The 23,372-nt window shown below is 39.3% G+C and overlaps 2 protein-coding genes across 3 annotated transcripts in view; one reads left to right on the top strand and one right to left on the bottom strand.

The window, feature by feature from the left end:
• The window catches only part of LOC126875119 (protein O-mannosyl-transferase TMTC4-like), a 167,767-nt gene that overhangs the window by 48,375 nt on the left and 96,020 nt on the right, over positions 1-23,372 (top strand). The gene's annotated exons all lie outside the window — the stretch shown is intronic.
• The window catches only part of LOC126875195 (uncharacterized), a 126,150-nt gene that overhangs the window by 72,337 nt on the left and 30,441 nt on the right, over positions 1-23,372 (bottom strand). Inside the window, exon 1 of one of the 2 annotated variants that reach the window (XR_007693270.1) lies at positions 21,469-21,954. The exons of the other annotated variant lie outside the window; for it this stretch is intronic. The gene's annotated coding sequence lies outside the window, so the exon portion shown is untranslated. Of the gene's footprint in view, positions 1-21,468; positions 21,955-23,372 lie in introns of those variants that run through there. 2 annotated transcript variants of the gene reach the window in all.

Below are 23,372 nucleotides of genomic sequence, written 5' to 3'. Positions count from 1 at the left end.
TATGTAGAAGATTCTAGCTTATAGAAATTTATAACGTTATTTCGTGGACGAAGAGGTGAGCGCTTCTGGTTAAAAGCTGAAATCATCAAAGTGCTTTGGAGTTTGCGTAAATTACTCCAGACGTAGATTTTTATCTTTTATTAACTTCCTGATCGAAGAAGTTACATACATGTAGCAAATTTATAGCAGCTAAAAATTGAGAAAATCTTAATGTTGGAAAGATCGTTTACTTTGTTAAAGACTAATAAATCTATCAAAAAGATCGTTATAAATTCACAAAGTCGCTACAGTAAGTTATGAATTTGTCAATTTGTTCGTTCTAGTAGTTCTAGCCTTACTCTCAGTGAACACGATTCCTGCTGTCAACTTTCAAAAACAGACATTCCGATCTGACAATAAAATTCTCAAAAAGGGAAGAAGGAAACAGAATAAAACCATCTTAACCGAATAAATCCTCTTTTAAGTTTCGCAACATCTTGTTAAGTGGAGACTGATAAAGCGGAAGAGAGCGCTAGCATTGCATCAGCCTCGTGAAGCACAGTCTCTGTCAATGTAAAAAGTACAACGCGAGAATTATCCGCGTCAGAAATCGCCTCTAATTTCACGTGTACTTCTCTTTAGCTATCGACGTTGGTTCCATAAATAGGGTTAAGCCACGCCTCTTTGCCGACGTTTCTATAAGGCCTTACCTCACGTTCTACGAAGCACGGTGAAGCGCTTTTACTCTTTAACTCGCGTTTTTACGAGGACCCGAACGTAATGGGCTTCGTAGCGTGTCTTTTTCTCGGCCTCACGGAAGTCCGATACGATGCGATGTCGCGATAGAAAATCGTCGATTCTTTCTCTTTTTTCATCGTTCTTTAAGCTGAACAGGAGTCAACCGCTTCCTTTTCTTTATTTTTCATCTTTCCTCCTCTGTTTCTTTTTCTTCCTTCGCTTTTTCTGCACCATCTCATCCTTTAACAATATCCGCAAGTTCTTGATCGAGGATGTGACTCGAGCCGAAGGTAATGTGTCCTTTAAATATGAAGTTTCGTTAAAGAAACAGCGAAGAGGATGCATGTTACAAGCTTCGTATGAGCTCGATTATAATCTCCTTCCTTGCGCTGTTACCTTCCCGTTTTTATTTACCGTATCTACCGATACGTGACAGATATATCGAACGGTCGAAGGCTGTGTACGAAATTAGAAGAGCAACTTCGTAGAAAAAAATTCGTAAGACGAAATGAACAATTGAATAAATTGTATTGCAAGTTTCGATTCGAGTTTTTTTTTGACCAGAAAATACTCTTGACAAATATACATGTATCTATCTTAGACTTATAGGTGTTTTTTTCAGAAACCTTCTTCTTCAACCTTCGTGGGCTTCTTTGGTTTTTCTTCAAGAATTTATTTTCTCAATTAGACGAGTGTCAGAGAATAGCTGGAAGGTTACTTTCAAGGCTACTCTCCGTTAAATATTTTATAATGTCCCATACCACTATTATTCTCGCGTCTCACCGTACGTAATTCGAAGTAATTCGGCAATATCAATCTTTGACGGTATTGCAAGGTATTTGATCGATGTTAATGATTCAGTCGCTTTAGCTATATACTCATTACCCGATATTCTCTCATATTTTCGATAAATCAAATTCATCTGTATCCTTTCTGATTATATAATCGTATGTTTCTTAATGGATTCCATTGGAACTTATTCGACCGCAGTAAAGTACCATATGTTTATGTACTTAAGAAACCTTAACAAGTAACTGACGAACGCAAACACGGAATACATGTTCGATTAATCGGCTTTGACGAGTGGTTCGCCTTCGCAGGCAAATATTTGACGCGTGCTAGACTAATAGCGCGCTTGCGAACACTTACGGGTTATAACGCGTGGTGCCAATATTGTCCGGTCAAACAGCAAAATATTCTGTAACATTTATTCAGCAACATCGACGAATGGTACATATCGACGAATAGTCGTCCCCTTTCGCGTCGATCATATTTATGACGGCGATCTGTTCGAAAATTCGCGTGTGGGCGAGTCGTGTATTTGACTGCGACCGGTAATAATGCACGATAAGCTAATATTGCATCGTCAAATAATAAAATATCCCAGGTTGGTTTGCATAATGCGGTTTCACCGGTGATCGCGATTTCGATCGATGCAAGTCGATGCATGCAGACAATGCCACATCTATCACCATATATTGTTTGAAGGGAAGTTTATAACGCGTAGGTGATTTTTCTGCTATTTTAGGTTTTAGATTTTCCATTGGTATTTTCACCATATCTCGTTTTAGTTTTGTTCGTTTATAGCCAGGAAAACTTGTCATTTTTTTTTATTTAACGTAAAGTTCTGAACTTTTTCCTGTACCTTAATACTAATTTACTCATCGCAAACTCGCGAACTTTCCAGGCCTGTACTAGCGTTTGGTCTTTTCCGTGAGTGACGTGTACGTTACTCCAATATCCTGGAATCAGTAATTATTAGTCGCGGTCGTTGCCATTGTTCAAGAATTCAATTGATTCTTCGTTGATTAGAACTCGATCATCCACCAGGAATTTGCGTATCATACCTTTGTGAAAGAAGAACGAGCGTATTAGGTTGGAGATTTTTCACATTTCGTTACAATTCGTTTAATTAACACGTAGCACATATCAAACCACCGTGGTAATAACGTCGCATAATCTCGAGTCGCATTCATAGATCGATTAGTTCACGTTGTTATTTTAAAAGTTGCCAATACCGAGTTGCTTGTACGAGGTTCCGCGACGTATTCATCGAGTTCTCCGGGTGTTGATACGATTTTCATATATCGTTCAGAAAGCAAGTGGCGTTTTATCAAACGCCGCATCGTCCCGACACATTCAACTAGACACGTACACACGTCATTTTCTTTCCTCTGTGTCTGCGCTTCGCACTCATCCCTTTGTTTAGCTGATTTATGGAGCGACGCGACTGTTGCAGAGACCGAGCTCGCGGTGAAAGTATTAGATGTCGGATCTACGAAATGATTCGATGAAATCTCAATTCGCGGCGAAATCTCTCTCTCTCTCTTTCTCTCGCTTCCTGATATTGCGTACCGATCGAACGTCGAACGAAACGATCGAGAAACTGTACGCGAAGTCTCAGAAGACAGGCAATTTATTTCGAGAACATAATAATAAGAATATCGCGAATCAAAATATAGCTTTTGAACTGCGTTTCAGGGACAATCGTTCGATGAATTCTTCGGTATCTTCCTTGGAAATTTCATCAGGATTTATGGATGTTGACAGGCGGAAGAACTGAGACGATCAGGGAGTTACAATTACAAGGGTTTTACGTAACTTTCGCATTTGTTCCTCGTTGGTCACGTAATAAGGAAATTTAGTGTTTCACAACGTATTAGTTCTGGATTTGATGGAATGAGAATGCTACCAGTATCCATAGATACTCAACGTTCTACAAACATATTATCTATAATTATCCTTAAAATGATCAGCGATCCAAATAACTATAAAAATGTTTGAAACGCAATCACTCTAACGTCGTTGACTTCGTTTAAAAGCTGGGCAGAATACGCGATTGGATTTCGAAATTAATTGTACGTCGAACCTAAAACACGCGATAACCGGAGAATGTGGAATCCAAAAAAAAGAAGGAACTAAAAAGATAAAAAAAAAAAGAAAAAAAAGCGATGAAATCCGCTCGTTCCTTCGTCGATCAAAATCGATCAAAATCAACGATGGTACGGTTCAGATATTCGTGCGTGGCATTTCATCGAAACTTGATAAATTGCCAGTCGTTAGCCGCGGCAAGATCGTTATCCCGACAGATATTATATGGAGCGAGACTTGGTGAAAATCGAGTACATGGCCTGCTCGACCAAAGTGGTATTTATAACCTTCCGCCAGGGTACTTTTCTATGTATGTACGCTTGCATCGAGCACGGTTATTGGGAATCAACCACCCTCCGGTGGATTTTTCTCCGTCTAAGCGTCGTGCTAGATTACGAATTCGTTAGCCGTTGCTATAGGGCGCGTTCACGTGAAGGCCATTTAGCAGGGAATTTTCCTCCTTACGTTCGAAGCAGCAATTTAGGACATCAGAAGCTTTCTCGTTATCGATTATTTATTTATCAATGTTCCATTCATCGACATATATTTTAGATCATATATATATTTCTTAAAAATGTTGAATTAATTTAACCACTGATCGACTAGAAAAACTTCAAATGTCCAAAGGTTATGAAAAAACGAGGTTGAAAATTTTAGTTTCTTTGAAAAATATTTTTTAACTTTCAATTATTTATAACGAATAATTCAATAGTCTTGCAATTTAGTACTATATTATTATCCGACGATATTATGGTTTTAGTCTTCTAACGTAATAAACATGATGGACTTCTTCTCACGTATGCGAGTGAACGACAGACGGATAAGCGATCGAATTATTCTCAGTGCGGTCCAATCTAACAACCTTCTTATACGTTCTTTTTATCTAATGTTTTTGTGTTTATCGATAATAAGCGTGAGATTATTTCCCTCTAACGTAAACTATCGCGCTCATCCTACAAAGCAAGTTTTTGAAATGAAATGCATGGAAAATGGACAAACAAGCTAATAAGAATTGAAGTTCGGAGTAGTTGTGTAAACTGCTAACTACGGAGCGAACGCTGTCGATAGTCGGAGAGAGTATTTAGTGGTTATCGATTTGATTATTATTACTTATTTTTCGTTCTTCGTATTAATTATGCGAACATTCCTCGAGTCTTTTCTTTCGCAAATATAAAAGTATAGTTTTGCAGAGTTCTTAATTAACCACCTGTACTTCTTTTCAAATATACACAGCATATCTGTTGATTCGATGAAAACTGAATAAAAACTGAATCGATAATAATGTCTCTGAGCTTTAATAACTTTCAATCGCGAATTCTATTTATATTTTAATAAATAAATGAAGCGATATTGAAGTTTATTTAATCATATTAAAGAAACGAAACGCTTACTCGTTTACGGTTCACGAATCACGATACGATGTTCCCAGTACCATCCTGTAACCTACTTCGAGTTCTGCTTTGTAACTTTGTTCAAATTCTACTCGAACCGGCGCTATTGAAATGTGATTCTGGTAGAGGAGAATTAATGGTGTAAAAGAAAAGGAAATCCGAGAATCGGCAGTTCAGAAACGACGTTTGCGTTTATTTCACCTTACGTCTGCTAATATTTGGTTAGACAACGATATCACATTGAATGACTAATAGTACTCGTACTTTTGTATCATTGTCTTAAAATAACCACGTTACTGTAATAAATTACGATGCGGAGAACACCAAGCTGCGTTAAGGGAGAGATTAAAAGAGACTGCACGATATACACCACTCATAAATTTCGCCGACCAGTCATTGTACGTTGGAGCTGTGTAATTTATCGCCTGCACCGTCAAACTTTTCTCGATGCTTGCATTCTTCCAGAAATGCTAACTGATCGTCGCTTTCGTGGACCATTTCGTTCTTTGCAATTTTTTATTTTTTGTTTAACTCGAACTTTAGAAACAGGATAATTTTATATTTGATTTACAATGATCAAAATGCTCTTTAATCGCGAATTTACATTTCTGACAAGATAAAAACTATTAAATATAACTTGATTAAAAATTTAATCAAGTTCTTCTAAAAAGTAGTTTAGCTATTGAGTGGTTCATTGTAATTAAATATCACCTCGATTGACCTAGATTAATAGTTTTCCTTCACAATTATCCATTATACCGTGCTTTAAACTACTCTGCATCGGTCTCGCATAGATGAACCCTAACTGACTAAAGCTACTTGTAGAATTACTTTCGACAAACGAATTAAATAAATAAGGCTTACACTAGACAAATAAATACCTACGCTATAGACCTATTATTCCTGCTACTATCATTAATTTCACAATCCTACGATAATACCCTGCACAATCGTTGTAACCAATATTTAGCCGTGTTTTAAAACGAGTCAAATTAAATCCACAAGTCGTTTAATCAATCAACAGCGTCGTTTCATTACAGTACAGACAACAGTCAGAAAGAGGATACGACCACAGGCCCCTGTTGCACTTTGCGAACCAGTTACCGGTCGGCCTTCGATATTCGTATTTTCCATCAAAGGGTTGGCACTCGTCGATCTAATTAGCGGATTAAATCCGGCTGCAAACGGCGGCAATTCGCGCGGTTCGAAAATTCACGCTGTCCCAGTGATTTTTGATTACGCACCGGCGCCGCGCGATAACGTGCGGCCGCGCGTTCAACCGAGGTCGCGGGTGAAATCGTTCGAAAGAATTTATTTCGCGCGGCCGGCCGTGCGTTCCACGTTCATTCCGGCTATCGCGGCGGCGCGATAATCGTGGCCCTGTAATAACAATCGCCACGCCACCATACCACCCCTCCTCCCCCGTAACGACATTTTCGGTTATTCGTTGAATTTCCAACATCGCCAGCTGCACCGCTCGCTATCTCATCTTCCCGTGGACCGCGAGCTTGCATGTACACCGTTGTACACGAGCGAGGACGCGTCAATGCTGCTGTAAATACCAGCACGGACAGCCTGGAAACCAGTTAACCCAAAAAATTCTATTTCTCCCTTTCGAGGGCTGCGGAGAAACAATTATTAACATTTTTGAAATATTTACACGGCAACGTTGTTCCGCCCTAGTATTATTTGAGTTGACGATAGCTGCGTGTGTATACGTTGCGCGTACACGTGTACAGTATACACTTTCGTTCACAAGTATCGAGACACCTGATTTCATAGGAAACACGATAATTAAACTTATACAGGGTGGTTGGTAACTGGTGGTACAAGCGGAAAGGGGGTGATTCTATGAGCGAAAAAAGAAGTCAAAAATATAGAATAAAAAATATAGAATAAAAAAAAAAGTCAATCGAGACAACGATCTACAGTGAGATCCGTTATAACGAGACGTGCACGCGTACCGACCGAAAATTCAAAGTCGATTTTCTCGAAAACAAAGCCTCGAACGAAAAATGTTTATTCTATATTTTCGACTTCTTTTTTCGCGAAGAATCACCCCCTTTCCGCTTGTACCACCAGTTACCAACCACCCTGTATAATATATGAAGGGAACGAACAATCGATCGAGATTTTGTATTCGGGCAGGACTGAGATACGTGAAAAATAAGAATTGGTTAAAGCTGTTCGAGAAGATTACGGTACGTAAATTATGGTAATTATGGGAATAACATTTAATATCATTTACAGTGGCTAATCTCATAATAACATGATATTCGTATAATACTGAAACTAAAGATGATCTATAGGACTACATTGCTTGTATACGTTTGTGTACGATACACGAACGCGTTCATTTAATCATATGAGTGTCCAAATCGACTGTCTCGCTTCATCTTATATCAATACAAAGATCTAGTAAAAATTAAATTATTTATATCATAAATATACGAAAGTTTTCTTCAGAGAGGGATAAATGTACATTTCAATTTCTAACATTCACATCGATTTACCCGAAACTCGTAAAAAATAATCATCAAAATAGTCGTCATTCGCGTTCAGACATTGCCGAAGATTATGTATCTTCCATATCATCCTCGAAACGATGCACGCTAATTGGCAACGGCAAAATGAAGAGGAAAAACGACCGAGAAATCGGAGAAACTGGTGCACGAGGAATCAGTCTAGCAACGCGCCTAATTTAGGGGCGACGGCTCGTCTCCAGTTTGGGTATTGTCACGAACCAGAGGTCCGCGAAGGAAGCGAGAACGAAGCAACGAAGAGAGCAACACACGAATTGGTTTCGCCGCTTCATTTTTCACGCCGACCTGGCCTGGGAAAATAAACCGTCGCGTCGCAGCGCAGCCTGGCCGAATGTCATTCACAATGCGTCCCGGCCTCCACAATGCTCCCCATTTTGGCAAGTCACCCATTTCAATCAACCGAGCGGGCGATGAATGCTTCTAGCTGTCACGTTATCGCGCGCCGATCTTCGAAACAAGCATTTGACCGTGCCTCGGTAGAACATGCTGGAAGAAAGAAGATAACAAACGAAAATTTGAACAACCATGGCGACGATGACATCGATTAGGAGAAAACGAAATAGAGAAAGTGACAAAGAATCGTAAGTGAATGCCGGAAGGTCGCGTTAAGCGACGGGTTTAAATATCGTAAAGAGATGAGAAAGTGACTAGCGAGAAAACACGGGACCAGAGGAAGTACGTAGATAGCGCTGTCTATCGTTCATCGTCACGCATTGCTCCATGGTCTTCTTTGAATATGACACACTTTTCGCCAATACGCATGCGTATCTTTGTATTTGTATCGGGTCTATTAGAAATAATCAATCAGATTCGCATTCATTTGCCTAGTCATCTTCTACATATGTACGTCGCAAACAGCTTCGAACTTTGACCGATTACGTTCAAATTTTCTATATTCTACGAGTATTGTTCCATCAGTACTATCATCTTTTATTTTGCATTTTAAGTTTCTACAGTAACATCGAACGGTTATTTCGCCGAATGTTATAATCGGTAATTAAAAGAATCATATACATTACGAGTAGATTTTTGTTACGTACCGGATCGTCGCGTTTCCTCCTGTGGCTTCCATATTGAAATTGGTCGCATCGTTAACGATGACTCGTGAGAACCGAAAAAAAAAAATTGGGTTGAATTTCGATTTGCCGCCGTTCTTCTCGTCGACAAGCAACAATTTGCGCCGAACGAAAGAATGGAGAAATTTATGCTCCTTTTGTGAGCGTGGGAACGCTTACGTATCGCGGAGAAAAAGCATATTCTTTGTTTCCTTGCACGAACGTGACTCGTTGCAAGGTTAGGTTAGGTCTGCGCTGTGATAAATCCCTTTTCCGCATGGAACGGCGAAGGATTCCTTTCTACGTATTTGGCGCTTCTGAAATAAAAGGGTCATTCAAATTTTGTTTTTCCTTTTGCCCGGTTGTAATCCGTGCAAATTGCACGCCCGTTGCTGCAAACGTTTTTGACAAGTTGTATGTATTTACGTAAAAATGATTCCTCCTCTTCCTTTTTTAGATATCTGCTTTTTTCGTATTTGCGAAGAACCTCTTTTGATAAAATGATTTTCTGAATAAGGTTACAAGGTTGTGGTATTAAGCATGCTGTAGATTCGAATATTCTTACTTCAGAGTTACGCGATTTTTATAATTATTTTATATGCTTGTAGAATATTAAAAGATCAAAAGACATATTAAATCATAAAGATTTAATAAGTAGACGAGACTGATTACGAAGAGAAATTTCAAAGTCTCGTTTGGATTAATCGAGTTGATTTCTGAATTCAAACGATGTAAAATCGAGTATTTAACCGATGTGAATCTGGCAACTCGCTTGGCTGAAACACCCTCGAGTTGTTATACTTTTTCTCGTTAGTTAAATCGTTTGACATCAAGCCGCTTCGATTTAGGTAACTCGACTAACCTCTGAACGAGGCTCGAAACATCGAAATAAGATGTCTGACCACATCGTGATATATCGTCATATTCTACTGTCAGCAAAGAATTCCAACGTTACTCTATGCGCATATAAACTTCATTCTGTTTATTTATAATCGCAGTGCTTACAAATCTTCATTTGTAGTAATTGACATTTAAAGACCTTACGTCGGAAGAGCGTATCAATTCAACTATCAAATTCAAATATCAAAACAACTTCTTAAATTACTATCTTCCTAATAACGACAACGCTAATAAAATTCACGATCAGAACATTCTGTAACATGCTGTTACCTTCCGTTCGACGAACTGTTTGCAAAATAGGAACGCCGAGAGCTCAAAGGAGCACGCGAGAAGTAAAAGAAGACACGAGAGAAGAGACGAGTGTTGGATAGAGAGCAAAAGTAGGTAAAAGAGAGTCGAAAGGACAGCGTTTGAAGAGGAAGGAAAAAACGTTTATCGAGCGTGAGCCACGTCGTATCCGGCCGTACGAATCGGAGGTTGCTCGATTCATTTCCGTGCCTTTGGCTCGTCGTTCCATCGGAAATAATTACCCTGTCTGTAATCGACGGCCACCGCTGATCATCCTCGGTTCGTTCGTTGGTGAAGAACTTCTCTTTTTAATTTTTTTTTCTCCGTGGCAGGATAAGATCGAGCTTTCAGAGATGGGAATAATGCGACTCCGTTGGAATCGTATAGCAACGGGGCGGAATTGTTTCCGTGACCAGGGCCTGCCCTACCCAGTCTGATTCTTGGCAAGCATTGTTGATGAGGATGAACGATGAAATGGCTCGCCGTGGTCTGCTGGTCTGCCCGTGGTATGGAGTCGTGTGGTTGATGAATTGGCGCTGCGCAAACCGCCTTCTACCCTCCCCTATTCTACTCTTCCACCACCTCTTCTTCGTCCTGCGTTTGGTCCTCCTCTCGTTTCTCCCTGGTCTCGCCGCCTCTCGCGCATTTTCTCTTTCTTTGACTAACCTTGCCGCTCCTCCCTCCCATCGCCATCTTTTCTCTTTTGCCCTGCCCTCTCATCCCCCCATCGCTATTATATCTATTCTTTCTCCCATTATAATTCTTCCGGAGGATGTCCCTGGCTACGTCTCGATCCTCCGCCGTTACTTTTATAATTGTTTTCAACGGATATCTTTCGCGTTTCTTTTTCCCTTTACACGCAGCCTCGCTTCATCGAGCTTTACACTTTCTTACGGAAGGTCTTCGCTTAGATTCTGGAACATGGAACCAGCTTCTTTCTCACTGCGGTATCCTAACAATCGAAATCCTGTCCATATTCTACGTCATTCTGTTAACGACGAACGACGAAACATCTGAAGATCACGACGCACACACTCGTAAGAACGTATATACGTATTCCACCGCTTTGACGCATCGAGGTTGTCAGAACACCAGTTCGCACGAATTCGCGTCCACTGCAACGGAAGCCTCGGAAACACGAACTGTGAGCCAGATAAAAAGTTGGTCGGTTGATTCATCGATACGAGTATATTTCTAGCGTAAAACTAAATAGTTTCCAACTGGAAAAATTAGCCTCGAACGATATATTTTTCTGCATGAACATTTTTCATCTGTTGGATGTCCAAAGTCGACCCTATAAATATCCCTCCACAAATGTATTTTGTGACACTCCGTAGACCTTCTGTTGCGCTATAGTCGGATTCATTTTGACCTATATAAAAACACCATATATTAAGATAATTTACGACAGTTAGGATAGTTATCTTCTCTATTTTCTCCACCCAGTACGTCTTTCTCTACGCGTGCAAGTACTTCTTTTCACACGTGTATTCTTTTCACGAGCTGTGTGAAATTCTACCGCGCGAAGTAATAGTTTTCTTAAATAAAATATCCTTTCCGCTCATTCGAATAGAATTTATATTATGAAATTTGCATCAGAGAGAGGCAAATTGATCCTTTTGGTTCATGGAAATTGAATACCACCACTCCACTGGCTGAAAAGGAGCACCGTGAGAGCTTCCATGCGTCTCTATAGTCATTCGATTGTGCCGCATGCTTTCCATACATCTCGTTCGTCGCGACGTTTATGATCATAGCCTCTTTTGCGGAACACTTTCGAGGACACTGCGTGATACGGTTATCCTTTGATGGAGACCAAGCCGGGAAATGGTTTAATGACATCTAATAATCGGAGAGCTGGCTGGTAACAGCGCACCCCTAAAGTCACCGGAATTAAGGGTTGCCGCGTGTTTCGGAGGTGAGAATTGATGGTTGCAAATTTTGACGGTACACAAGCTCCCCTCACTGAATTAGTTACCCCAATATGTACTCTGTCTTTGTGAACACGCTTGTGTTATTTTTTATAGTCGTCACACCTGAATTTCGCTTTATTTTCCCTCGTCCATTGTTTTGCGAAGTTTCGTTGTTTCTCTTTTTCTTTCAGGCCGCTGCCACTCTCAATTTTACACGTTCGTTGCCGAAAGTATCAATTTTTCCTAAATTGATACGAAATTCGAAACGCAAAGTTTTTAAAGAATATGCTTCCGTAAAAAAACTTTGTGCAAGCTTTGTCTGAATCCTTGTTATCTTATGACACCCCTTTGTATGGTTTTTAGCGGGAATAGCGTTTTGTGGTTGGAGATCGGTCCAGAAAAGTATGCTTAGCTTGGAAATTGATTGTTCTTTTGGTAGAGTCTGATCACGGAAGTCCAAGTCAATTTGGTCCAACATCTTTTTATTTAATCTGTATCCGAATCAAGTCTGACTTATGTATATTTTGTAACTACAATTTAATAGAATTATATTTAATAATATAGAGTAATTACAATTTAGTAAAGTCACATTCACTATCGTCGAATAACTAGCGTTTAGCAAAGTCATAAGCTTCGCATTATTTATTTGTGTTTTATATATTTCGAATTGCAAAAATTGCATTAAAAATTCCTCTGTCTTTCCATAATCTAATTATCTTTCATCGTCTCTTAACTACTTTCATTACGAATAACGTTTTCCTACACCTCCATATCAAGTGACGGATATCAAGTAATTATTTGCTAAGAAACGAATATACCATATTTTTATCAAACATAGCCAACGAGTAAATTGTTTCTGTCATTGGCAATTTCGGACTGGTGCAGATGTTATTCGTCCTCGCACGATCCTTCGCGCGATTATTTGAAAAGCGACAGACAAGTTCGACAATTTTATGCAAATTGCATATCACGATCCTTCTTCTTGCAAAAAAAAGTTGCTGAAACTTCCGTCGGTTTCTCATTAAAACTTGTCTATTCACCGATGAAAAATGAAATTTCGTAGGGTAATTTAGCCAACGCGTAGGGTAATTTTCCCCGTGTGCCACAGAGAACGCCGATAAATTACGCTTTAATCAAATCACCCGTATCTTGGAAGTTCGTACAACAGGTGAATGCTAATCCAACCGAACAACATTATACATCTGATTAAACAGAGTTTCGGAGAATCGATACGTTTCAACGCGATTATTCCGTAACGACAATGTTTTTTTTTTTTGTATCGGATCGTCGCCTAACGAACGATATTTCCACACAGCGAAATTCAACCTCCCTCGACACTTTAATTAACTTTCGTCCAGGGCAACACGTGCGTGCTTATAAATAACTGAAACGCAACCAGCAACGAAATTTTCAGAAAATTTTCACGTCGAGTTATACGCGATATTCCCTTTTTCAGCCATTTCGTTCGCGACCTTTCACGTGGATAAACTTTCAAAGGATTTATCATAGCGAGATATCCGGCGGGCAAGATTTGCTACACACGCCGAGCGCCGTTCAGAATCTCTCAAAAATTTGCCGGTTCGCGTTGGATATTTTGAAAATATTTTTTGGACGTGCAGCGGGAACAACGTTTGAAAATATTATCTTTCTGTTTTGGGGCAGTTGGTGCGCACAGAAATTGTACCCGACGTTGTGATCGAATGGAAAGGCCGACACGTTTCGAAAATGGCAAGAACATGAAAACTTGACGCGGTTTACGTTTTTATTCTTTCTCCTCTTTCGTTTTTTTTTTTTTTTTATTTTCAGGAAAAAAGTTTTGCAAAGGTTTCCAAGGCGATTGGTTCGCTTCGTGCGAGGTCAGCATGTTTGTAACGATTAATCCATACTTGATGTAAACTCTCGTTAATATCTTTACGAACTTCGATATCTCGAGAAAATACATCTTCTAGAAGCATAGAAACGCGAAAAGAAGAATGAAAAGATGTCTCATTAATATTAAGTCGTGAATAGGGTCGGAAGTTAGAAAGAGAGGCAGGGGCAGAAAATTATACGCATTTTTTATTCGTTACTTTAACGAATCAATCTCTTTTCATGCGTCTCCGAATGCCTGCTCGTGAACATTTTTATTTTATACAAAGCGTACGAGCTATTTCATTGATAAAGATTAATACTTTTCCCTGGTTCCGAATCCCAAATTCGAAGTAAGAAATTGTTAATTAGTTAACCAAAGATATTAGGAACGCTAGACGACTGATCGAATTTCCAAGTTAACGATCACAGTATATAAATACAATGAAATTCAACTTCGATTCAATATGAGTAAAATTGGTTTTTGTTTGATTTTTAAGGTATTAATAATGCCATACATACGCGTTATTCCATATTAATTTTCACGTTAATTTTTGACTCGTTTACGATCTAATTCACGGGGACACATTTTGGAATTCGCATTTTATTAAAAATACAATCAGAAGGTTTTGTATATGTCGCGTTATCACATGGAACTGTCAAACGCATCGAATCACTTTTTTAGCAGCAAGATCGAGTGACGTTTGTTTAACCGGGAAATAACAGCACAATTGAGGACTGAAAATGAAAACGCCTTTACAAAACGAGCAATTCAATTTTTCTGATGCGCTCGTTTATTATTCGACGACCCTGCGCGCGATTGGCAGAAACCTCCTCTGTAATCGCTGAATTTATCGAAAAAATTTATTTTCTTCACGCCACGAATAATCGCACAATTGACAGGTATAATTCTCGCTTTGCGTGATTTCTCTTTGTTTAATATGACTCGTCTTTCGTCAAATAAACGCGGCTATCGAAGCAATAACCAAGATTTATTATTTACCGTTGTAAACGAGTATTCGATCTAATGGAAACATTTATCCGAACTCAATCTTTTTCTCACGAAATTTTAGTTACAAACCGATTCAACGAAGTCTTGCTAATTGAATTTCGTTAATCATACCATCGCTTTATCGAACTATAGTAAAACTTCGTTTATGCAAGAAAACTCCATTTATTGGGATGAAACTACAGTTAGTATACTTTACGACAAATCGCATATTTCTTCGATTTCCGATTTTTAAAAAGTCAGGCCCTAAAGATTGTGATATATTATTTTATGCAATTTGTCAATAAGTATAACGATCTTTATTTAAAAAGGTTTAAAATCTTCTAAGATCTTAAAAACGAATCCTAAAGAATTTTGTAGTGTTGTACTGTTATTAATAGCAAATATGTGATACGTATAAAATCTAAACTATCGTGTATTTCAAGTCTGGAACGAATATCATGCTATTGCTTGTAAGAGCAATAAAATATTCCAAGCTATAACGTTCGAAAACGCTACTTTGTTTCGTATACATTACCTGCACAAGTAGCGTGCAATTTGTTCCTCTAAGGAAGACATATGACGACATTGTTAAAAGACGTGCCAGGGATACAACGGTATTTTCATCGTACAAAATGGTAGACGGCCATTAGCAAAGCAGTGTCAATAAAATGGGAGACGTAACGTTATACGTTTGGATTTACTGGCCTGGCTCCGATAAAGACAAACGCGGTTCGATACAATTTATTGGCCGTACGTGTTTCTTCATGCCGGGCCGAGTCGAAATTTGCAGCTGCTTCGTATAATATCTCCTGGAGACTTTAAGCACGTAAGCCGAATAAATCTCCGCGTTTGATACGTCAGAAGAGCGCTTGATACTCGATACGAAGTCTCGTCGTTCTCGTTCAAAGTTGCGCGTTCATGAGCTGTGTAACGGTAGTAGCTGTTGCAGCCACGTTGGAATAATTATCAGGATCTCCGGGGCTAGCTGTATCCCATTTTATCAGTTTCGCTTCCAGTGGTTCCGTGAAGTTCGCGTTATTCAGCTAGTTACATTTCGAATAGAGATTCGTTTCAAAAGATCTCTTCCGAAGAAATCAAATTTAATTAGAAAGGTAAAGACGTGGGAATAGCTGATAACGAGAACGTCTACCGTGAACCATCCTTTGTAATATTAGGCCAGCGTATTTAATTACCAAGTATCCGCGTCCATTTACGAAATAACCGAGATCTTACGAACTTTAGAAATATTCAAATTTTAATCATCGTATTCGACGGTAATTTACGGATTTTCGTACGATTTAAGAGAAATAGATTATGAATCCAATATGTGGTGTTATAAAATTTATAATCCTCTGCATGTATTTTGAAAATGGTTCTGAGGGGAAATACATGTACGGTTTATTGTTAGTCGTATATTCAACGTTTTACGTATCAGCGTAATATTTTGGCCCATTTTTCCCCGGGTTTAAGAAAGTAACATTAACTCGAAAGCCATATTTTTCAAAGCAACTTCCTTTCTATCTTAACCGCGCAACTATAAAATTCATAGTACCCGGTCGACTCGCGTAAAATCGAACGTCTGGTTAAAAAAGCTTCCCATAACCGACCAAAACCTCCTCCGCTTCGTATAAAACTTAAGATTTACAAGTGCGCCAACAAAACATTTCGAGCGTCCAGCACCGAGAGAAGATTCGGCGATAAAAACAAAATTTTTATCATGCCAATAATTTTAAGCGATTTCATTGTATCTTTTACCATCGCGTCATTTACAAATATCATTAAATCGAATCGGGAAAATGAAATTTTTATTTTCTTTTTTCTTATTCTATTTCTCTATTCTCGCTAATCGATCTTCATTCTAAAGATCCTTCAAGTTCAACCTAATTCAGTCTAAAGTACAGGGTACAAATTTTTCAATCAAAACCGTCGAATAGAAGTCGTTCTTTTTACACCAAAATATGTTAAATGCGCTTTAGACCATCGTTCGAGATTTCTATTCAATCGTTTCTCACTGATTATTGTACTGACCTATGTCTGTGTCCTATTCGCCGATAAATCGAGGCACTAAAGAGATAATAATTTGTACGATCGCGTATTGTTCCGCGTTCCGGTACCTGTGACGTTCGCGTACATAGGTGCGCGACGTTCATTACGATCCTGTCTGACTTATCGCGATGACACATTGTGAGAAGTTCTGACAAATATTCATCTCACCGGGTACAGAAGCACGATTCGGGACTTCCGGCAGCCGCTAAAAGCAATCCCTTCGAGATTCGCGAGCGAGAACATTCCGACTGCATTTGCAGCGTTGATTAAAGACTTCTCTCTGTTTAATGTAATTTGGTAGTTTCGTGTTCCAAGGGTGACAGCTACGGCGACGATTTTGACGCGTCACGTTGCTTCCCTATTATTTGTTAGTTTTGCCACGGCGTTTGTTATTTATTGTTGGGTCGCGTTAAAATCGATTCCGGCTAACGAGCAAATTATACAGATTATGCGTGAGTTGGAGGAATCCCTGGGCTTGCGGGAATTATCGTTTTAAATTTATGGTCATTAGGTTCGCTAATGGGACGAGATTACGCTCGTAATCGCGTTAGGGATTTCTGACATTGAACTCTACGAGTGGAAATACGTCGATTTTGAACTTTTTCGTAATATTATTCGAGTAAAAGAGTATTCTTATATCTCAACGTAAAGTAAAGTTGAAGCACTTTCAGAACTTTTAGCTACTTCGATCTTAATTTTTCAAGATCGCATCGTTTATACATGGGTTTGGACCCTTAAGTTTTGTTGGTCGTTGTACATTCAAATTTCTTGCAAATCTGTGTCGATCAGTTTTCACGATCCTTAACTTCGACAATCGTATCTTTTAAATTTTGACACCTAAATGTTAGCGAAATGTTAACGAATCAGTTGAACAAACTTCGGATTAAAACCCAATGGAAACGCATCGCACAATCCTACAAAAGACTTTGTCAGACAAACTGGAACGATTTTCCAGGAACTCTGAATCCATTGCTTTTCTATCCTCGGTATATATCGGATCGTAGATGTGTCGCAAGAGTTTGCATCAACGTCGCGTATAATTTTGAGATTCTTTTTCATTTTAATTTACTTAAGCGACGAAAACTATCGATACTACTTTTAACACAATTAAAATTAACTTAAGACCAAGCGAGCTAAGTCGACTCCAATTTATACTACCGTGATCACGCGTGGATTCAGTGTTCTTTGTCACTCGACAAAGAACAAAATCGGTAGATAGCAATTTATAAATGAACGTTTAATTCATTAAACAGACCACTACGACTCGACGTTGGTATGGTATCTAATACTCGATAGTCCTACCATTCTACAGCGCAGTATCACGTAAACTCGAGAAAAACAAGTTTATCGTTCGGTTCACGAGATTTGCTCGTCGAGGAGAAGCGGTCGTGGCACGCAAGGCTGCCGGACGTGACATTTCCTTCGTGTTAAACGTAGTACGCGTTTCCGTAGGATAATGTCATTTAAAAATGTTGAACACGACGACACGGTGGATGGCGAGTACGACGTCCGGCAACGTGGCTTCAAAGGGTGGCCACTTGAAACTAGGAACCTAGCTGCATCTCAATGTGACTCGCATTATCAACGGCTGATAGGTCCGCAGGTGTAAAAGAAAATTGAGGCTGCGCGTGTAGCGGCACAGAGCGAGCCTTTGATTTTCGCGTGGCTACACGGATGCACACTATTGCACACAGGCGTCCTGGTAACTGCCCTTTGCAACCATCCTCTCTCTCTCTCTCTCTCTCTCTCTCTCTCTTCCGCTTCTGCTTCTCTCCGTGTGCATCCTGTCTCTTCGTACATTGGCTGACTTCTTTTTTTTCTCGTCGCGAACTAACCAGTGTGTGTAATTACATTAACGTATCGAATTTAACGCGGAAGCGCAAGACCTGTTCGCATTTTCACGCGATAATGGCAACGGGAATAGCGAACGCTCGTTAATCAGCCGCTGGTTTCGACCAATTAATCGTCGACGAGCACACTGGCCTTATGGCGACACGTCGAAAGGCACGCTGCGAATAAACGAAAAACGAATAAATGAATAAAGCGGCCTGCGTGAGAGTCGATCGCGCTTTGATCATCGAATTGGCCGCCGACCGCTGAGATATTAACATGGACGAGAGCATCGATACTCCCTGTCACGTTTCGTCGTTTTCAGTTTTGCGAAACGTTCCGGTGTTTTCGTTTCAAAGCCATCGTCGCCGTGGATTTACGAGCGTGCGCGCCCTCGCGATCGGAAACGCGTTGCCGTGTGCGCGTAGGTAGAAGAGATGGGATAGACAGAAGAAGATGGGGCTCGGCGTTCCACGAAGGTTAAATTCGTTTGGTTTTGAAGATAATGTACGCGGTTTGGAGGGCTGTTTAGCGAAACGATAGCGTTTCGGTGATAAGCGAAGGATAACGCCGTTGCGTTGTGTATCGATTTGTAACGATCATCGGCCAAGAGTGATTGCGCATGAAGCGCAGACAGTTGATCGTTGCTGTTTACTGCATAGTTTACGAAAAATTGGGTTAAACGAGCGTTTTAAAAAGATAAAGTGAAATGGGAAGATATTGCTTGGAGTTGTTTAAAAGTATCAGCGTTTTTTTGGAATATCATTAATTGAAGGTATTAATACTATCAACGGTATCGTTTAATTCGATTAAGATTATTCGAGCTTGAACGATCGCTAAAAGATAAAATCGAGGGAAAAATCATTAATTTGTAATTGATATCGTTGCGATATAAATGATCGCAATAGCTTGCCTTAGGCCCGAATTATGTTACTCTATTTTTGCGTCGCTTAATTTCAACTTGTGTCTTATCTTGTGCGACAAATGCAATTTCTGGTATTTATTCGTCCATTATATTTATCCGTAACATAAAACAAACTAATCTAACTTGCATTATTATTCGTCGCTTGCAATTCTAAGGTATCGTCCAATCTAAAACCTATCAAATGTTATCGACAGCTCGGGCTAGAAGATCTTATTAAAGTTGAGCCGAAGGAACCTTATCACCGTAATTAAATATTGAATTTAACGTCACCAATATCCCTGGAATAAATGATAAAAGCATTTTTACATGCAGTTAGAAGAGAACTCCGACGAAGACGTAAAGAATCAGTGGCGTTGTATTTCGTTAGAAGTCAGGGCAGTAAATCATCTTTCAAGTTCCACGGAGTTCTATCCTTCCAGACGTATGATGGAAGACTCTGGAGATGCGGTTTTCGCTGTTGGACTGATTTCGCGAGGCTCGGAAGAACGAACGTTTCGCTTAATTGCAGCTCGATCTTTTATAATGAAGATTAACGAGCGTGCGTCGATTGATTGATCGACGGGATATTCGACTTCAAGCGCGTTTATTTCCTTTGAGAAATTCGAGAAAAGGAAGCGGTGCTTGAGCGATCGATGGCGTGTTCCGCGTGTGGAGGAGTAGCGCAAATTAAAATTGCTTGCAACAGCGTGGAGGTTAGTTTTGCTAATTAACTTGAAAACGTTGGTAAAAACAATATGCAAAATGGAAGAAAGGAGCACGGATATGTAGATGAAAATAAGGTAGAGATGAAATTAAAATTAAACGTAGAAGATGAAAATAGCCCGAAAAACGAAGGTGCTGGTAAGAAAATAATGAATTTCTTAATGAAATTATACGTGAGATTGTACTTCGCAGAAGCGTTTCGCAGAGAATTGTCTCTCGTTGGATAGTCTTGCTATCTTTTTAAAAAGAAGATTTTCAAATATCGACACCGTATACTGTATCGTATAAAGCTACGACAGATATATCTCAACGAAAGAAAAAAGATTCACATTGACGATTATTGTAAATGTACAAAGTGAATAACAAATTACTCGGTTAATGATTGAAAGCGAAAGAGATTGAAAAAAGCCAGATACATATTTTTGTTGATTTAATATCAGCTTACGATGAAGAAAAGGTGTTTTAACATGGCTCGGTTGAAAATGAAAAGATCTCGGATGTAAGCCTCTTAGAAATAATCGATAGGTTAACTACCTCTGTAAAAAACACCAAAGGTATAACTATTACGAAGCGATATTTTAATATTACGATAAGCGATAATTTAAATTTACGATGAGCGTGAAAAACGTATGTTTAACTTCAAAAGTAAGTAGAAAGATAATTTTGGTACGTAATATAGAATCGATCGACGACGTCCTGAATTTTAAAAGTACGTCCCTGTAGAAAATGAAAAATGTGATATATTATGTTCTTCGAATTATTATCCATATATTAAATAGTATAAGATGTGCATTTAAAAACAAGAGAAAAATATATAAAGAATTCAAAGTGTGACTAACGTAAAGTGGTTTCTGCAGGCGATAAGCGACACGAAAAGATAATAAATGAGATTCAGGCGAATTTCTCTTACCTCTTCTTTATGTTTCGTTCGAACAAAGTTTCTTTAATAGCACGCTACGTTATTCCACAAAGTTCACACGTTAATAAACGATTTTTTTCCACGCTCGTCTTTTTAGTCAGCATGGCCAGGTAACTCGAGACGCTGTAGTTCCGGAGCACACGCATTGCGACCGAGCTACTGTGCAATTTTTAGTAAAAAGTACAAGAGGAAAAAACGAAGAGACCCTTGGAAGCTGCGGCAAATAGCAAAAAAGGAACTCGCCGTTTATCGTGCGAACTGTTCACGACCATACAATCCACAAATGAAAAAGTTTCTCGTGGTGTGATACGTCGAAAGATATTCGAGATGTAAACGTTAGTCGAGATTTTGAGATATTTAGATGCGCATACTTAGCGTTTGTTACTTTTTTCCACTTTTTTGCAGCTTCACGTTGATATCTCTCAACGATCTTCTCGCCGATATACGCTACGAACAGTCTCGTCCGAGACAGACACTTTCTCGCTTCCACAAACAACGCTTCTGTCGCAGAACAACGTATCCTATTTACCTCGAATCGATCGAATCGTTTCAATCACAGCGACGAAATTCAAACGCCTGTTCGTTCACCAAGAAGGAAAGAAGGTAGAACGCGTGATTCGTTGCGCGCCGACGTATACACGCGAGTCGAATCTCTGGTACACAACGACGAGGGTGGCGTTCGACGAGAGTACGACGCGACGCGTCGTAGGAAAAAAGCGATAGAGAAACGGTGATCGTTCGAATCACTTTGGCGAACGCGCGATGCCAAGGAAATAGCCGGGGCGCGGTGAGATACGTGCCGCTTCTCGCATAAAATACTTTTCTCGTTTAATCGAGCTGTCGTCGAAGTCACGTAGCCCGTGCCGACGCTGCAGAACAGATCGTTTATTGCGATTCCGGGCATCCGAGGCGGTTATACGACCGCGTTAAGTCATCGTCTTCAATTAAGGGTAATCGGTAAATTGCCCTCCCCTTCGCCCTTCCTACGCGCCACCCCTCATTCGTGAGCACCCGACCCACCACAGTCACAGCGACACGCAGCCGCTCGTTCGAAACGACGACGCGACGGTTCTGCTGGCCTGTCGTCGCAGAAAGATACGGCACGAATTCTACTTTTGCTGTCGTCGACGTTTGCATGCATTACAGCTATCGTGACATCTCTACGCCATCGGGTTGTCGCGTGCGCGAGCCCGATGATTCAACACAGAACCGAAAGAAACAGAGATTACAGCGTAGGTGTATGGTGTCATGGGACTACGTTCGTAATACGCAATGAGATTTCTTCCTGATTCGTCGAGGCACGAAAATGGTGTTTTGTTTTCTATTAAATTGAGTTTTCGCAGTTGTATCGGTTGTTGGAACAACAACCAATTAAAGTTTCTTAAATTACCTTTTGTAGAAAAGCAATTATTATTAAAGCATGACATAGCAGGAGCATCTGTCGCAGTGCGGTAAGTGATTTATTTTTGTACGAGCCATCCTGATTCTTAAGATTACAACCTGATGCTGGTTTAAGATACAGTCGAAGATTAATTTGTTACGAAAGTGGTTCTGGCCTTTGTTACATCGTATATCGTTACACGACTGGTTTATTAGACGATTAGACTAATTTCTCCAGCTGGTTTTTGTCTATCGAAGTATACAAGGTGTTCCGTAAGGAATGGTGCAATAGAAAACAAAGTAATTTTACACGTAGAAACAAATAGAAAATAAAATGAGAAGTATCGAATGTAGAATGAGATTTTTTAGTAGATAGCTTCGTTTTTGAAGAAACTGAATTTGTATGGGATAATAGATTGAAATGGTTTTTATCGGCATTTGAATACTTTCATATTGAAAGAGTAAATGTTCGTTTATTATCGCCCCTATTCATTTTTCTACCGACAGACTGTCGACGATGATGTTCTGACGACTCTATGCTGTTGTCTGAAACGAAATATGCAGTTCAACGTTATTGTACGTAAAGCGAAATTCTAAACTACTTTGATCTTTGATCAGATTTAATTGTGAAAGATTAATATTATTAGAGCAGCATAAAAGCAACAAATGGGGCGAACTAACCTGAATATATTGTTAATTTTGATGGCATAAGATGGCATGTTTCGAATAAAAAAAGATTAAGTTTTCGAAACTTGTATTGTTATGATGAGTTTATAATGATTTTATAACGACTTTATAATGGCGGTAAAAAGCACAAAGCTTCTTTTTCAATGCAAGAAATGCAGTAAATTATTGGGTTATCCTGAAATTACCTGCAAGATCGAGCAATTCATTTTCAACGAACATAATTGACTGAGATACGATATTTTTATATAAAATAAGTATTACTGTTTTTAGTATATCTTTGCCAATTCATTATAGTAGTATAGTATAGTAATAGTAGTAGAAGTAGTAGAATAATACAAATAATTTCCAATATCTAGTAAAACATAA

This window comes from Bombus huntii, chromosome 2 (genome assembly GCF_024542735.1).
Source record: "Bombus huntii isolate Logan2020A chromosome 2, iyBomHunt1.1, whole genome shotgun sequence".
In the NCBI taxonomy this organism is placed as follows: domain Eukaryota; kingdom Metazoa; phylum Arthropoda; class Insecta; order Hymenoptera; family Apidae; genus Bombus; species Bombus huntii.
Note: the sequence above shows the minus strand (reverse complement) of the source record. Positions and strands in the feature narration are given on the sequence as shown.